This window comes from Liolophura sinensis, chromosome 1 (genome assembly GCF_032854445.1).
Source record: "Liolophura sinensis isolate JHLJ2023 chromosome 1, CUHK_Ljap_v2, whole genome shotgun sequence".
Lineage (NCBI taxonomy): Eukaryota > Metazoa > Mollusca > Polyplacophora > Chitonida > Chitonidae > Liolophura > Liolophura sinensis.
Genome location: NC_088295.1, coordinates 47,684,108 through 47,694,368, shown reverse-complemented (window position 1 = coordinate 47,694,368; position 10,261 = coordinate 47,684,108). Strand labels below are relative to the sequence as shown.

General features: G+C 37.2%; 1 long non-coding RNA gene across 1 annotated transcript; it reads right to left on the bottom strand.

Annotated features, from left to right (window-relative positions):
* Positions 1–315: 315 nt before the first annotated feature.
* On the bottom strand, positions 316–3,610 carry LOC135461968 (uncharacterized). Its single transcript, XR_010443417.1, has 3 exons — positions 3,478–3,610; positions 2,270–2,532; positions 316–1,763 (listed from the first exon to the last, which is right to left on the bottom strand). It is a non-coding gene; the product is annotated as an uncharacterized LOC135461968 (long non-coding RNA).
* Positions 3,611–10,261: the final 6,651 nt, after the last annotated feature.

Sequence of the window (10,261 nt, the reverse complement as noted above, 5' to 3'; positions counted from 1 at the left end):
TGAATCCAACAATTCTTGGTTAATAGCCCATTCTAGAAACGTTAGCAATTGGAGTAAAGGATAATGCAATGTATGGTACTATAAAAGTAATGACAAATCAGCATTTAACAGGCATGTTACAGGTCCTGAACTAAAGAGGTAATAATGTAAAAAAAAAAAAAAAAAAAACTAAAGCTGTGGAAATCTTCCCACATGAAGTTTAGAAAACATTAAGTTTAAACTTTGTAATGTTGCATAACCGCTATATGCAACCACAGCATAAAATAAACAAAATTACACACATTGTGAAAGTCAGTGGAACGCGCCGTCATGTTATCGTCACCAGAACTGTGGTTTGCCCTTTAATCATGTGTGCGTGAGGTACGAGTGACGCCAATGTTTTTGGTGTGTCTGGTATGGCACATCTCATGACCTCCTAAGAATCTCCTCTGTCAAGGTTAGCCATGTCAAGAAAGGACAATGCTGACGTTTAACAAGACCATTTTTTTAGCATGAAGGAATAAATGAATGATCATGTTCTAACGTCGCTTCGGCGGTATATTTTAGCAACACATTGCAAAAAATGTATCTGTTAATTTTAACAGAAATTGTGATGCTAGAATGTATTTTGTTATTATGGCATAATACTCTGTTAGTCTAATAGAATTTTTATGTTAAATTAAGCTACATATATGTTGTAACTAACAGAACAATCTTCTGCAAAACGGAATGCATTCTAGCATCACTCAAGACAACAGACTTTCTGTTAAAATTAACAGATGAATGTTTTTAGTGTGTCGAGGAGAGAATAACATGTTTGAACCAGGAAACCGTTTCATTACAACGAAAAAGCAATAGTTGACGGTTTTCTCGAATATACGTTGAGCCGATCTTCATTACATGGCAAAAAAAAAAAGCCCACTACTGGTGTTTTTGTCGAAAACACAACCCGGACATACACGTTTACAAAAGATTTACAGATGTGATAATAACGTAAAACAAACAGCACTCGCATATGTTTGTGCTGGTTTCAAATATTGACAGAATGTCATCAAAGGTATCGCACTCTCTTGCGAGACACAATACCGACATGCAAGTATTGACGGCAAACACTGAACATTTCCATGGAAAGCGGAACCAACAATGCACAGCCTTGTTTGAGGATTTTATATTTCCTCATACACCGTGTTGTTACATAAAATGATAAGTTTCCTAATATACTTTAGTGCTTCTGAAGGCCAATGTACTATAGTATATTACACATAGAATGTGCTGGTCGGGAAGCAAAACAGAGAATGAAACACATATATCGTGAAAGCTATTCAATAATTTTAAATAAACATTAGATTCGGTTTCAGTCTCATTTCGTATTGTTCAGACGTTACACTCAAGACAACAAGCGTCGAAGAAATAGCTGATTATAGACAAAAAAAAATTATTCGCTAAACGTCACATATTAATTTCCGGTATAATATGGGGAAGAATGACTGTGTAGTTCTTAATTTTATCTTACATACGACTCACAAACTCAAAGGGTTCGTTGGCATGTTACATATTTCTTCGTTTTCTTAAGGTCTCTCCGCTTCAGGAAGCGGAAGGAAATCTGCTCAAACATTAGCACAATCAAAGACAACACAGTGCCAGAAGCCACAACAACAAACAGACTTTGCACATCCACCATGGTTAAGACTTCAGACTTCGTCTTTGCAACTGTACAATTGCGCTTTGGAATCCATTTCCGTTTCCATCGCTCAATCTGTCCGTTTTCGTGGAAGTTTCTTATCCTAGGGCAGAAAATAAAAGTATATGCCTGAGAACATGATCGCATTAAATTTTGGGGGATGTTATAAAATTTCGGAGCAAAATGATTTTTTTTCTGCGTTTTCACTAAGCAAACTCTCCTTATTGCCCATTTGGAAGGCGGGAGAGAGGGCCCGAAAGACATGCTTTTAATTTTGGTTAATTATCGTCGACTTAATTGGCCAGTGAAAATTCTTTCTGCATAGAAGGACCTGTATACATTCTACTTTTGACGGGTGTCAGATTGTAAGACTAAATTAAGTATGTATCCTGCAGATTGAGACTCCAAAGAATCTATCACACACTAAAGCGCCTGATCAGGCACTAAAAGTATAGTACCACATTTTTGAAATTCTTATATCGTATACATACTATCAAGTTTTGAACCAGTCTGGATACTTATGTTTTCTCATTCATTGCCAATTACAAATTTATAATTAGACAAAAAAGCACTATTAATTATTTTACTGTAACCTTTTCTGTGTCTCACCATTTTGAGATAAAAGGTGTAAAGGCTGAGCCTTTCGGCAGCGGAAAAGCAAATGGAAGTTCAGCCAATTTGTCGACGCGTACGACGTCGCAATGTTCAGCAACGAACGACTCCATGCTCATAGATGTGGAGATGAAAGCATATTTTTCAGTCAGAATTTTTCGTTTGTGAACCTCTACATTCGCACTCAGCACTTCGCTGTCTGACTTGTTAAAATCAATTATACCGCGATACAATTCTTGAAATTCGGGGGCGGAGGATCTCTGAAAAAAAGATAAATGCATAGGTATAGATTATTTATTTATTTATTTATTTATTTATTCATTATTTGTAATTTCATGTTGAAAAGCATATTTTGTATTCTTATAGTATGCACGGAGGTCAGTTTTATGGATAAAAAAAAACAGAGTAGGCAAGGTAAATCACAGAACTTTGTCAATTTACCAAGAATCTTTTTCACATGTGACATACAGATTTGCACGATAAATTGGTAGAATCTAAGCCTCAAGTCCGACATTCGTATACCACTCGTAAACAACAGACCTCGATAACAGCATAAAAGGGTTCCAAAACAACCTAAAACACCAGTTCCGAAAGGAATATGCAAGAAGTAACATATAAATATTTTATAAAGTAGATAACGTGTCACAGGGAAGTCGTCAACAGTTTTCAGCAATGCATGGAACACAGAAAAGATATTGTAGGCATGATATCCAAATTCAAATTTCAAACTCCTTGTTCGGGAATAATTTCCAGGTCGAATACAAACACAATGACTGTTCATTAAAGCATCAAGCCCCGGATTAAGCGGAACACCGCGAATGATCCAACAAACACGATCAACCGCATATTGTCATCAAGAGGGAATCCAGAAGCCCCTGTCCAGGGATCGGAACTGAGCCCTGGAGTGTCCTAAAGACTGAAAGATTTGTTTTATTTTTGATTGGTACACGCCGTACTCAAGAATATTTCACTTATACGACGGCGGCCAGCATTATGGTGGGTGGAAACCGGGAAGAGCCCAGGTACGGCAGGAGAGGAAGCCAAAAAACTGAAAGAAGAACAACAACTGTAGATAGCAACAGAATATCTCAAAAATAATCGAATGTGACGACCATATCTCTCTGTATCTGTATAGCATCTGTAAATGAGGAAAATGTTTCCTGCACATTTGGTTTGATCCATTCGCACCTGCCTTAAAACCATACCTTGAGAAGCGAAAAGTAGTAACTCTCGTCGCTCCAAACACCCCATTTATACTCGCCATGGTTGAGAAGATCTCCGATGGAATGAAACAAAATGGGCTGTTTGACGAAACCCAAAGCGGGGACGAGATAAGCCGTGAAGGTAATGCTGAGCACCAGGCAGAAGACACACCAAGCTGATAGAACCAGTCGTACAGAGAAATCTTTCTGTGCTTCGTGACTCATTACTTGACCTAAAAACATATGTACACATACATTCATAGCTTTGAGTATCCATAGGTGATAAATAACATGGAGCTAAATGGGCGAAATGCCGATTTTTGCCAATTTCTCAAGTTTAAAGTACTGCGGGAAAAAGAAACTATCATATTAGATGGTTAGGCATATTCTAATTACTTTTCCAGAGAAAAATTCTTGTCTAAAAGCAGATATATTTTTCATTATTCACGCTAAAATCTTATTCAAGACCTATTTCGCCTGAGTTAAATTCAATTTGTTTTCACCTCTAGCACTATAGTCACGTGACTAATAGTGTGCTTATGATTGGTTCAGGGCACAGCTATGACATAACTTCAAAACTATGAATAGGCATATATATATATATATACAGATATATATATATATATATATATATATATATATATATATATATATATATATATATATATATATATATATATATATATATATATATATATTTATATGAAAAAGGCTTTAAAATATTTCATACTCTAATTTAGGTAATTGTAGGACTGGATCTACCTCTTCATTGATTTGTTTAATCATTATTACGTCGTGTTTCAGGGGAAAGCTGGCAGAGTCGTGGGTAGAAAACATTCTACAGTCTATACATCCAAGACTTAACTGATCAACTTAATATACCTGATATAAAATTTACAATTCATATACTGAGAGAAAAGTTTGGGTCAGACGACTCAGAAATCTAAGTTACACAATTGCTCTAATTCAACTCATAAAACTCAGGACAATATGATTAGATCAGCTAACCAAGTCCGACTAACCAAGCGAGTCAGTAATATAATCAGTTGAGATGCATGACTCATCTGATCTGGTCATATGATTCTCTTTCCTGAGATGAATTAGCCCAGTTTTATAAGTCAAACATTTGAGTCAGTTGACCCAAACCAGTTCACCTTCCAGTGAGAACGGAATAAATCCAGAATTAAAAGAGAGTAGTGCAAGCTGATGTCCAGAATTTTGCTAAAGGAGTGGAATGTAATGGGAATATATTGGTCTTTTGGTCTTTGAACGTCAAGGCTAGGTTTTACGAAACTCCCTAACTTCAGTAAAATTGCTTAGGTCAGGAGAGTTTCTCCAAAAAAACTTAAGCACTACATACGTGTGGTATTATGCTGCTTCAGCAAAAACACCTTTGCATAATTTCAAATTTAAAGAGTTTCTTAAAACCGGACCCTGGGGTTGGATGAAAGAAGCACTCGTACATTTACATGTACATAATTACCATGGCAACCAGCCTTGTCGACAGTTAGTCGCCATGGAATTTATATGTACATGCACGTGACGTTAAAATGGTTTGGTGAATCCGATTCCAGAGATAAACTGAATTCCTTCACCCCATACGCTCACCTTGTTTGAACAGATTCCCAAACAAGAACCATATCATATCACAAACTCTCCCTCTACATCCTTCCGCACTGCACGTTAATCCCTGAACATTTCGTACGCTGTAGAAGATCTGCGGCACGAAGGCGGTGCATAACAACGACAAGACTGTCAGGATGAGGGCAGGCCAAGACAGCAGGTCAATCAAAAGCCGCCATCGAAGATCCATCTCTTGCGGAAGCCTGTAGTATATGTGTACCCTATTGAAGTCTGTTGGATAAGTAAAGTCAAACCACTGGGTCCTGTCGGGTGTGATGAAATACGAACTAGCTGTGCTGTCAAGTTCCTAGAAAGGAAATTGTTCTGCATTACCAAAAGAGTAAATGCCTTTGTTGTTTATTTCACATAATAAATAAATAAGTTTTAACTAACACAAAACAAGCAAATAAGAAAGTATCAATGGAAAGGTCATTGGAAACCAAATATATGTATACTTAGTTTATTTTTTGCAGTGGATACAATGGAATGAAGTGTTTGAATATGATATGGTGGGCTTTTGGACCACTTTAGGTTTCAATGAAGTCACAAATTTTACTTGTATTTCAAACACCCTATTTAATGTTCGAATTGCCAGTTTATTGTTTATGAGTACATCATTTCAGACAAAATTTCTCTTAGATTTAAAAATAGGACTAGTATACAGGAAAATATATAGGAAAGTATTTTTAAAATAGATGAAAATTGCCGTACCTTTTTTTTCACCATCTCTGTCAATTTTGACCAGGGATCGACTTCCCCCTTGAGTTCCACGTACTGGATACTGCGAAGGAAGGGTGAGGAATCAAGCGGTTTAAATGTCTAACTATCTGATTGTCAAATGTTTGGCTAAAAAAAACATGGTTTAGCAAAAGGACAAGAAGTGCACTAGAAATTTCAAGTAGTCTTTTTATATTTCACCCATGCATATCTAGGAAAGTTCATCTCCAAGTGTCAAAAACCAAGCTAGCATTGGAGTCTACCGTTTGACATATTCATTTTTTCATTTCATTGGTGTTTTAAGTCAAAGATCAGTAGTTAGAAATCGAAACCCTCAGTTTATCAATGTGTTTAGTTATTTATTTGTTTGGTCAAAGTTTTAAGTGTACTCCTCTCCCCAAATATTGTTATATATGATACTGTTATCACATTTATCAGTTTGATATTGGACAACGGTAAGTTTTGAAACATATAACTGGGAAAATCTGTATCCTTTGGTTAGTATATGCCCCGCCCATGCAGATACCAGCATGGTGATGTTCATACAATCATTTAAAGCGCACATATAGATTCACCTGACATTTAAATACTTGGCCATTTCTTCAAAGACATCAATGCCTAATCCGACGAATCTCTCTGTTCCATTGTCCAGAACTTCTTTTTCGATGTAGGGGTACCACTGCAATCAAATAACATGCTAAGTAGTAGGCAACCACGCATTTGTTAATCTCCGTGTTATTTTAACCATTTTTGAGTTTTACTTTATCAAGAAGCCATATTTATTTATTTATTTATTCGATGGGTGTTTTACGCCGTACTCAAGAATATTTCATTTATACGACGGCGGCCAGCATTATGTTTGGAGGAAAAAGGGCAGAGCCCGGGGGAAACCCACGACCATCCGCAGGTTGCTGGCAGACCTACCCACGTAGGGCTGGGGAGAACAAGAAGCCATAAATCACCTTTGTAATATCAACTGTTTTTCTTCGCTTCTTTGCAGTAGACCCCTTGAGTGAATTGAACGATTATCATTTGACATGAATACTGATTGATCACAGCGGCTTCTTCGCTCTAGCATTTGTAATGATCTCGACGCACTACATGCATTTTAACCGAACTAACGGAATTACCCACTAAAGATGCCAGAGTAAACCTTTAGAAGATGAAGTGATATGACCTTGGGCATAGAGAGAATACACAATATAGACGTACACATATCCACGCCAAATGAGACATGGACGAGGAATCATCGATAGCCCATGTCCTTGGGGTTATCAGATACCTTTTACTGTACGCATGACATACTTTGAGCTCACTCGGCCGTTGAAAAACCTTTGTGTATATATATACTTGTCGGTTAAGTCTCAAAGATCGCTGCATAATTGAAACTTGAGTATCTCCTAAGAGTGTATAGACTATATACATAGACCAAAACGTTTCTGTAAGTCACCGTCTCTTACAGCCATTAACTCACCTCAGCTGCTCCAATCCGAAATGTTTGACCAAAGATACCCCTGTGTACACCGGGGAAAAGCCTCTCCCGGTATGTTCTGCACGAATAATCTTCGCCACCACAGACATCGATGTCCTCAACCTGTCTCATTACTCTGTTATCATTGCTGCGGTCTAAAGTCGTCATTTTTGTTGAGCATCGAAACTTATCCGTCTTCTTGGACTGGGTAACAAAAATATCGTGTTATATAGCAAACTAGAAGACGCTCGAAAAACTCCTCCACAGCTAAATGTACAAATTAAGACACTACAGACAAAATAATCTGCATTTGTATCCATCTCTCAATGGTGAAGGATCATTGGAAAAAATTCCTGATCCAGATCACGATCATACGGCCGAACAAATGCATTTGTTTGATATGTATAAAACAATGCCAGCAGCATTGTGGTGATTATAACCTCTGATGGGAATTTACATGGTATGTGGTTACCATGACAACCGAGCAAGTGGACAAATGTGCCAAACATGGAAAACAGTTGTAGCCCGGACACGAAATCATTTCTATTTATGTAGCATATATAACAAAAATGGCTATCTGGTTAACGTGATAAAAGTGAAAATTGACAAATGTGAGACGCGACATATCTTCATCTGTATATCTATGTATCCTTCAAAAATTAAAACTCTGTGTAGAAAACTGTTGGAGTTACAGCCCGGGCACAAAATCATATCTATTTATATGGCGTACATAGGAAAAATGGTAATCTGGTAATCATGACAACGATGCAAATGTGAGTCGCGCACACATTTTCCTCTGTGTATCTATGTATATACCAAAAAGTAAAATTCTCCGTAGCAAACAATTGGAGATACAGTAAGTACACGAATATGGGCGGACAGACTTACAAGACGGACAAAATCGCCATAACAAAATACGCTCCGTTTAATGGCGCTAGGTTCAAGACCAAGCTGTGCCCAAAATTTCATCCATCGTGCTTAAATGATATATAAAACTCTTGTGCTTTTTTTCTTCTTTTTTTTTTCGCAATTCGGAAGTGCGTATAATGATGTGTGTATAAAACTACAAAAAAGCTTTTCAACTTTATTCTTAATGCTAAAAATGGCATGTATGGCAAATGTATAGGTTTCCTGACCTTAGCGATCAGTGTGGAAATTAAGTAGGATGTTGTGGTGACGTCAACCGATGCTAGCCATAAACAGAACTTTGGCCCTCAGCTCATTTCGAGTTCTCAGTATGTTCATCGACGTCTTTCCGAATATTTCCGACTATTGACGGAAAATATGGATAAAATAGAGGGGTTAATAAGAAATCTGAAATATGCCTCAAAAACAACAACAAAAGATTTTTTTTCGGCATACCTTTTTCCTTTTCCTTAAAACCATGATCTTTATTTAATAGTACCTTTTTATGTATTCTTTAATAGACAAGCAATGATAAGAGTCAGACAGCTAGACAGGTAGATCCAAACACGCCGGGAAATACAATACCTCATTGTTAGAAGCAATATTGACATTTTTGGACAAATATTGACTGGAACTGGTCAAATATTACCAGTTGGCATATTAACAGAATTAAGAATACAATGTTTGCATTGGATCTGCAGTAATGGTATAGTCCTCATCGCAATCTGATTCAATACACCACTGGAAAATGCCATAACCACATGTTAATGAAACCATCTGAAAGGGTAAAAGGGTTGAGAACAGTTAAGATATGTTATCCTCAATGGGATTCTGTTATCTCTTACCTCACGATATAAACATGCGACGTTTTCCAGCTTTTCCACAGTGGATAAAGACAGGCTAGAGTTAGTAATGAATAGCCACTTTGATAAGAACAATTTTTCTTTGCTGACTTCATTTGTAATCTGAAAACACCACGAAAAGGTAAGTTGTAGTTTAGATCTATATCAATTATTAAGAACAAATGCACGTGAACATGCAATATTCATAAAGGCCTATACATGAAGTCCATAAATATAACTATCATGAAGCGGGTTAATTAGTGGCTTACACTACAAGCAGCTTAACTTGTGCTTTACTCACCACATAATTTAAAGGGGAAGATAACTTAAAAAAATGGCACTATAGGCTGAAAAGAGCACATTGTTTACTATCTGGTGGTGTCTGCTGCATAATTTTGCGATATTTCCTCACCAAACACATAAGGCCTGAATACGGCAAAGATAGCATAAATCGCTCAGTCCATGGTGACCTCCATCGTTAACACACTGTAATTCATGCTGTGGGGCGTGCTGACTCTCAGCCATTGAGAGTCCATAAAACTGCTGGCTTGTTCGTGATATTTAATTTTTTTTTCTCCTTTAACTAAAAAGCTAACCAGTGGCTTACTCACCAAGCCGCTTAAGTGGTCGTGTAGTCGTCAAGCCAATTAACTATCTTACTCACCAAGCGTATGATCCTTTCTGCACATTCCAGTGGGCACACAATTATATGCAATCGTTCATCAGATTTTTCCAAAATGTTCCTAATGACGGGATAATGAGAAATGACAGTGTCTAGCCTTGAAAATACTGTCAGTCGAAATATTCCCGCATCTGTTAACGCCTTCAAAAGCATGCTCCACTCTTCTGAAATTTGATAAGTGAAGATTGTTGATAGCAGGAGCTTCGCTCAATGTATAGCAGAATATATTCCACAGTGATAAAGGAAAACATCGGCAAAACAGACATATGGTTTATAATAAGTTACATTTGCAGTAGTCATTCAATACATTATGAGCCAAACCCAAAATTTATACAAAATTCTGAAATTCTGAATATTTTATATTGTAACATTTATTTAATATCTGTTCAAGTAGGACATAAAATCGGCCCCAATAGCTCAGCTGGTAGAGCGTCCGCTTCGGGTCGATAGATTCAGGGTCAGTCCTGGTTCGGGTCACACCTAAGACTTTAAAAGAGGAAGTCGTGGCTTCCTCGCTTGGTGTTCAGCATTAAGGGGATAATGCAA